The sequence below is a fragment of the Coenobita brevimanus genome, chromosome 62, assembly GCF_032717465.1.
Source record: "Coenobita brevimanus isolate Jiangsu-jjx chromosome 62, ASM3271746v2, whole genome shotgun sequence".
NCBI classification, from domain to species: domain Eukaryota; kingdom Metazoa; phylum Arthropoda; class Malacostraca; order Decapoda; family Coenobitidae; genus Coenobita; species Coenobita brevimanus.
In genome coordinates this window covers 16,623,880-16,632,430 of record NC_137015.1, presented here as the reverse complement: position 1 = coordinate 16,632,430, position 8,551 = coordinate 16,623,880, and the positions used below count along the sequence as shown (strand labels likewise).

Below are 8,551 nucleotides of genomic sequence, written 5' to 3'. Positions count from 1 at the left end.
CTAGAAGTACAGAAGATGTGATATTTTGCTCATCCTGTGTGCATGTGTGTGTGTGTGTGTGTGTGTGTGTGTGTGTGTGTGTGTGTGTGTGTGTGTGTGTGTGTGTGTGTGTGTGTGTGTGTGTGTGTGTGTGTGTGTGTGTGTGTGTGTAAGCAGGATAAATGAATTTTGATCAAGTTATATCCAAGCTTAAGAGAAATGTTAGGAGTTTGCGAAAAGTGAAGAACATTACTACTGTGAACAACATGTCAAAGGTCAAAGCTATTTGGAAGTTAGGGTCCAATTTAGATCAAACTTGCTGGGAGGGCTGAAAGTAAGTCAAGAAGAAATGAAATAAGTTTGAGAACAGTCAGTCAGAGATTAAGGTGTGCAAGGTCAGCTTTTGACCCGTTTGTGAACAAAATTAATTAGACTTCGAGGACGTGTTGTGGGTCAGCTATGGGGTTGACCTATTGTCTTTTAGAACAATGTGTCAGACAGCAATGCCACATGAAATGGCCAATTTTAACGTTCCTCTTTTTTCGATTTAGGTCAATGTTACTGGAAGAGCTGAAGGCAAGGCAAGAATAAACGGATTCGAGTTTGAGAAAATCATTCTAAATTTACGTTCACTGGGAAAAGTCAAAGGTCAAGCTCACATGGTAAGGTTAATATCAAATGCTTTAACCAAATTTAGATCAAAGATGATGGAGTGGTTGAGGATAATGCAAGAAGGAAGGGAATCGATATTGAGGACAATCAGTCCAGAGTCAAGCTAACAGGACAAGGTCAAAACTTGATCCGTATGTGTCTGTGTGTGAACAAAATTACTAGAGCAATTTAAACTGATTTGGGCAATGTTTGGTGGACGAGTTAAGGTCATTTATGAGGATTACCTGTTGGTTTTTAGAACAACAGGTCAAAGATCAAAGTTGTATAGAAATATCAATTTAAATATTTCATAACCAACTTCAACCAAACTTGGTGGAATAGTTCAGACGATGGGACTTGATTTTACAGAACCAGCAAAGACCAAGGTGAAGATCAACTGCAAATGTTTGACTCCATAATTCAAGCAGCCTAGTTCTGAGCTGAGCCATACTTGATCGACGTACTTTGGGATGCAAAGCTACTTTGGGATTCAAAGATGCAAAGATTCAATCTTGAGAACAATAGGTCAAAGCTCAAGATCACCTAGTAAGGTTGAATCTGACAGTTCTGATTTGTTTTGGACCCAATTCTGTGGGCGTGTTAAGGGTCAGAGGAGAAAATAGTAACCTGATTTAGAGAATAACCATATGAAGGCCAAGGCCACAGGGTAAAGTATAATACTCGGCCCTTAGACGTGGGTGTCAATTAAATTGAGTGCTCCTTCTTGTTTTGTCTGGGATGTCTTCCGACTCTATTAAGCTTATGGTAAAGTTTTTGAACTGAGGGGGATTATAACAGCCTGTATCCAACACTTTCACAGCTGGAGGTCCTACAAATTATAACTCGAGAAAGATGTTCAGTGACAACAACAAAAATAACGAGTTTATAAGTACTTGATAAATGCACAATCACATGGACCTGATATGAGGTTTTACTAAAGTCTGCGAGAATGAAGCACCATGTTTCAGAAAAACAAATCCTTTGTGAGTGACTGACGGACAAGTTCGTTCCTATAGATCCTTTCACTTCTAAATACTCGTGCATTGTCGTAAGAAGGAGGTTAAGGTGTGCATGACCGAGAGTTGTCTGTAATCTGGTTGTGTTCATTAACCAGAAATGTTCAAACTCTAAAAGTGTTTATAATGTAAAAGTGTACATAACCTAGAAATGACCATCCTTTGAAGGTGTACGTCCTAGAAGTGTTTATATTCTAAGGCGTAGACTACGTCACCGTGTTCGTAGTGTGAAAGTTCGTGTAATTTAGTGTCCTGCAAATGAAGTTCAAAATAAGAGGCAATACGACACTGTATTTTGGAATCGTCCTTAACGTAGAAATGTTAGTAATAGAGAGGTGTCCGAAATTTAGAAGTGTCCATAACTTAGACATGCCAAAACATTTAAGTTTTTCTAACATACCAGCAGTGTTCATGGGTAAGTTATTGTCATTGTTGTTTTCTTTAATTACCTCACATTCCCAGAGGCCGGCCTAGAGAAGACTTTGTCACTGAATTAGTAACTTAACTCACTGGCTTCCTGAGGGACCAATTTGAAATTAGTCCTTTGCAGTTCCCCGACAATCTTCAAGACAAGGTCCTTCCTAAGACCCTGCAGATAATCCCGAGAGACTCAATTCATATTTGAGAAGATTACTTATTTTGAATTTTTACAAATACTTTAAGATTATTAATGAATAAAGCGAGTCAAATTCTTAAAACATTCTTTCAGATTGTTTTTTTCTTTTGGATTGGCTCATACTGAATGCGTCTTCGAGTGGATACCTTTATATTTTGCTCAGGATTCTCTTATGACATTAACGATATCCTCATGGATTCTTAACCTTAAGTAAATATGCTTTTAGATTTATTTATCAGCATGATTAACGACCAGTGTTTAAAGTGGCCTCTTCAAGCCCTCAGAACCAATATTTTAGAATAATTTGTTTAAAATCTACAATCAGTCATAACGTCATTCATTATGGAAGCTAATATCTTAAAATCCTACATCCACGACATAATATGGGTAATATATTGGGAACTCATTATTTAGAAAGAAATGTATCAGAGTAGTTGTATATCCTTTTTTTTATTCGGAGATTTGCCTGACGGTCCAAGGTCATCATCTACCTTCCTTTTTCGTGGCTTCTTCACTACACTGCTAATAAATTTCTTGTCATCTTTTACTGTCTTCCTCTAATGATATCATCAATGTCAGCACCGTCATCAATATCCTAACTTCATTCCTATAGTCAACAATGGAGTGAGAAATGTAAAAATACAACAGACGGAGAATAATCATCAGAGTGCTAAGCGAAAATGGGGGACATTGCCCTTCACTCGTATTTCAAGCCCTCTGAATTCCCCAGTTGAAAGGATACAGGCACATCCTCGCTCCTGACAAAAACTCATTTATCACTGCCTCTTCTTCACACCCCCGTTATCCCTTTCCTTCTCTCTTTTTACCTTCATTATCACTAATTATATCGCGTTCTGGTGCGGGGATTTACGGGTTGATTTATGTCCCTTTCTCTCCTGGGCTGTCTCCTTAGTCTCCCTCTCTCTCTCTCTCTCTCTCTCTCTCTCTCTCTCTCTCTTCTTGGCCTTTCTGACATAGAAACAAGTTCTTTGTATATCAGTGATTCTTTTTCTTTTTTTTTTACCCTTATGTCTATTGTTGTAAATGCTGGTCTGTGTTATCTATTTCTCCGTCCATCTATCTGTCTATCTCCCTATATCTACTGTATATATCTGTCTGTCTATCTATTTATCTATCTACAGGTATATATATGTGTGTGTGTGTGTGTGTGTGTGTGTGTGTGTGTGTGTGTGTGTGTGTGTGTGTGTGTGTGTGTGTGTGTGTGTGTGTGTGTGTGTGTTCTAGTGTTCAGAATGCCTATAAATATGGCAAGTAATTTTTTAACAGTGTTGTTACTTTAGTTTGTTTATTTTTAAACAGAGAATATAATAGTTAGGATACGCACTGTCATAAAACTTCGTTCTAGCAATTTATACACTCCATTCCGTCACTGTTCATGAAAAAAATGGCTTCAAGGTGACGTGGAAGTTCAGCAGTGACAAAAGCCACAAACCACAAGTAGGTCGTGTTCTTCCAGCCCATTGACGTTTTGTTCTGTGGACTGCATTCTTAGTTCTGTTTTATGTTATCCGTGACATCTGAAGTCGTTTCAGCTCGTAAGTTTATAGCATAATAGTCTCCCTTTTCTTGTATTCAGGACATATTCTGCTATCTCTGATGTTGTGTGCAACGTCAATAATATGCATTGGATCAGTAGGCTCTCTGAGATTGCTGAGGTAAAATTGTGATGTTCGTGATACAGTTATTGGTCTCGATTCTGCCACGAGTAAACTGACAGGCTTACCTAACGAAGTAATCTGGGCAGCACTGCTCAACCTTAAAGCTATGATCCTAGTTTCTGATATTTCTATTGTGGTTAGACTGGATTGTCTCGAACTGATTATTCTGTCTGCTATGGTGTCTTCCTCAGCTGAATACATCGCCTGGTGTCAGCCATGATAATATCAGAAAATGAGAAAATACATGTCAATTTTACACATTGCTTTCGGAGTACATTGAACATAAGCAGATACTACTGAACAGCATTTATTAGGAATGGAAAAGGTCCATGTAAGAGTGATGAAATGGATTATGCAATATTCATTATTAAGAAAAAGAGAAAGAAATTAACAAGAAAGAAAAAGAGCAGAAGTGATGAGTACAACGAAGATGTAGAGAGGCAAGGTTGAACGAGACAAGACTGAACTGGTACAGACACATAGAACAGTACAGCAAGTCCCAGAGATGATATTCCACTTCGTTACAATTTGTAAACCTGTCTGCTAAAGTAAAGGAGATAATAAAGGAATTAACATTTCAAAAATAGGAAAGTGGTTATAAATCGGCCATTTTGGATTTTTTTCAACACTTGAAGAAGACGGGCATCAACCTCCCATATGGCCCTACAATTATACAAAATATGAGAAAAGTCCAACAAATGGTTTTTAAGATACAGCGTGGAACGTATGGTAACCACCACTGCAACCACATATATCAAAGTCATTGCCATGCTTTTCCAAAAGTGTGTTGAATTGTAGGGATTTTAAGAAGGAGAGAATGTTCGTTGTATTTGTTGTAGATTGCAGGAGAAAGATAAAAATGAGACTAGGGTTTGATTGCAGTTTATTTCTTCACAACAGAAGTACTGAGGTGCAAGTGGTTTATTGCTTGCTAACCCCCTGCGCTTCTGCTTGTCTCTCCTTACCATCTCTTCTCTCTCCTAACCCCTTCTGCCCTGTCTCTCTCATTTCCCTCTGTATATGACTGGTGGTGTCACGCGTGAGGGCACGTGGGAAGAAACCTTCCGAGACTGTGGAAAGTTCCCATTCTTCGTCACACTATGTGTGAGTGAAATTCCCAACTAGAGAATGTGCAAACGTTATTTCCTCTAGCCCTGTCACTTAAGCACGAGTTTCTTCTAACCTCTGTAATTATTACATTTATACGTTACTGGCTATTATGTAGTGTGTTATGATATTTTAGTGTCCTGACATCGCTCGGTCACGCCTAGCTGGCATATGTACGACTGCATGTAACAAATTACATAGCCTGTTATAATATATTAATACATGGTATTCATCACAATATTGTAGAGACACAATAATACTGTAGAAACTTAACACAGTGTAGTAATGTTTTGTAAGTATAATATATGTAATAGAGTAAATACATGGCAGTAAAAGTGAATACAGAATGTTGTATAACATATTGTAGTAACATAGTGACACAAATGTGTATGTACAACAGACATGCGCATATATTTAAGCAATGGTAATACTGTTAGGTCATTACATTACATATGGCGTTATGCCTATAGTAATGCCTAATAATACACTCAGCTTGTCTGATGACTGAGTGATATACATAATTCTAGTAACATAGAATTGTAGATACACTGTAGCTACGTTGTATGAATATAATTGTTACATAATTGTGCATTTTTAATTTAAGTAATATTGTAATTGTTACATAATTGCAGTAATATTGTAGTTAATTGTAGTAGCTGCAGTAATATCGTAGGTATTGTAGTAACTGCAGTAATAATGCAGGTAACTGTAGTACCTGTAGTAATATTGTAATTATTGTACTAATTGCAGTAAGACTGTAGGTTACATTGTAAGTTGTGACATAGTTGTGTGCACATGCATATAATTACACAATAGCAACAAAATAGCAGGGTACAGCAATGAATTGTATTATGAATCTGTCATATATAACACTTCCTGTAGTAATATTACACAATATGTATAGCGTTAGTTGTGTTGCACAGTTATTATTGAAAATGATGCCAACGGCCATACCACGTTGAGTACACAGCTTCCCGTCCGATCAGCGAAGTTAAGCAATGTTGAGTCTGGTTAGTACTTGGATGGGTAACCGCCTGGGAACACCAGATGCTGTTGGCATAACGTTCTCCCTGCGTGTCAAGTGGGGCTGGTGGAGGATTAGTGCCCCTCCCTGTAAAAGAATTAACTCTAAGCCCTTGGCCACCCCGTTTGGGATACATGGCGTCTGGCAATGAATGAATGAAAATATCATGTAACCCCACACTTCGTTCTCTTATATAAAAATATACATACAGTATTTTACATATTAACAATATACACTCACTTGGTGTTCGTTTGTAAGTATGGTGGACAGTATGTGTCAGCACTGTATGGAAACCTTTATCCTTACAATTATGTGAAAGAGGTAGTTCATTCGTGCTAACTTCATTCGAGTTGGTCATTTTTTTTCTCTCCCTTCCTGATTTTCCTTGTAATTTAATTTGTCTGATCCCACTAGATAGCATTAATTAATAACTGATTGTTACAGTTCCGTTAATCGCTCACTGGGTTAATGTGATAGTATATATTATTTATCACTTTGCAGATGGAATGTTGCCTAGTTGTATACATGCAACACTTATTCTGTGTATGAATGCTATAGTAAATGAATGAATATATACGGTATATAATTCTTATTGTTGGTATAAGTACTTAACAACTGACTTAATGTAGATAACTGAAGTTGTTATATGTACGTAAGTTGTAACTGTAAAGCACGTTTTACATGTTTGTGCAGAATGTTTGTCTATCACTGTGTATGTAACTGTGTTTTGTATAAATGAAGTAAATATTCAACTCACTGATTTTTACCGTGGTGGGAATGGTGCGTGTGGTGGTGACGGTGGTGTCAGACATGGGTTGACTGATGTGTTATGGTCTTCTAAGTAAACATTGGCACAGCGCATGTCAACTCCTCACTCTGGTAGTTGTGGTGATGAAGGAGTAACGGTGAGTAATGGTGAGTGTGGTGAGTGAGGTGAGTGGTGGGTCAGGTCTGGTTCTGGTTGTGCTGCTGCGTTGTGTCTTCCGTCACCACTGAATCAGAGCCGTCTCCCTCCCTGCTGCGTAGGTTGGTTTGCTGGATGAATGTTGCTTGTAGATATGGCTTGTTTCGTGGCAATCGTAGATACTTGCAGTGTATCGTGAATCGTAAAACTGAAGCTTGTAGCTGAACAGAATTGTCGTTGCTGAATGTTGAATGTTGATAAAATCGTGAGGCGTAAGTAGATTGTATTGTGGTTCATTGGTTCGCTGCTTGCCCCCGATGTCGATACGTAGTCATAGACAGACAAGAGATTGTGAGGTTGGTTGTAATTGTAGATCGTCAAATCACTGCCAGTATAAAGTTGTGGGGCATCGTATGGCTCAAACTTGTGGGTTTTTTTTTTTCAGTTTTGATGACGTAGACTCAACTGTAGAGTTGTAGACGAGGTTCGTACGCTTACTGCCACCAAATTTAGAATCGTAAACCACAACTGCTACCATATATATTATCGTTGTCGTCACCGAGCTTTTCCAAAAGTGTGTTGAATCGTAGCGATTTTAAGGGCAGAGTGTTTGTTGTTCCTGTCGTAGATGGCAGGAGAAAGATAAAGATGCTGGAGTAAGACGAAGACTGTGCAAGAGTTGTATAAGAGCGACCCTCCACAACTTGGAATACTTTTTTTTTTTTTGTAATAACTGAAGTTTACTTTTTTTTTTTTTGTATGTGAGGAAGAAGGAACCAAAGACCACGAGCCAGCAATAACTGTTCCCTCCCACAGAAGTGTTTTTTTTATATGGTAACCTTATAAGGTATAACTTTCACTGGATCTCAGTTCATTTCTTATTTACAACTCTTACCCACTGGTGAATGATCTGTACTTCGTGAATAATCACATAATTCTGAATTGTAAGAGCAATGGCTTGGTTCTCTTGCTGGACATGGGATATCATTTCATGTTTCAAAGTGATTCTTCAGAATCTGCTGCTTTCAAACTGATGCCTGGTAACGGATTTGTTCAAGCCCGGTAATGGTCATTTCTCACCCATATAACTGTTGATTGACTGAAGGATAATAATACCTTTTCTTTTCAAATAAATGGGAAGCTTATTGAATGTTCGCGATTATATATGTTCACTTTCTTATAGACATAACCAATTACAGAAAAAATAGGGCTATATATCTGTAACAAACTTCTCAGAACTCGTGATTCGGCATCAATCAGATCTACTACTTTCTTTGCATAAAAGAGTCGGCATTTTTCGAATCTGATTTGATGCGGTACAAATATATTCAGTAACACAGGCACAGGATCAACATAATATACAACTACACAAATACTACTAATAAACTGCCTGGCTAACTCTTACATTCATACAAGAGCCTCTTCGCCCTACCGGACCACTAAGCATTTGCTCAAAGTAGAACCATTTCTGAACAGTTAACACCACCACCACCACCATTACCACCACCATCACCACCATCATCATCATCACAGCTATCGCCACCACCATTACAGCCATTATAATCACAGCTACCA

The 8,551-nt window shown here is 38.1% G+C and overlaps 1 non-coding gene across 1 annotated transcript; it reads left to right on the top strand.

The window, feature by feature from the left end:
- The first annotated feature begins 5,988 nt into the window (after window positions 1–5,988).
- On the top strand, window positions 5,989–6,107 carry LOC145404230 (5S ribosomal RNA). The gene has a single exon (XR_013898160.1). It is a non-coding gene; the product is annotated as a 5S ribosomal RNA (ribosomal RNA).
- The last annotated feature ends 2,444 nt before the right edge of the window (window positions 6,108–8,551 follow it).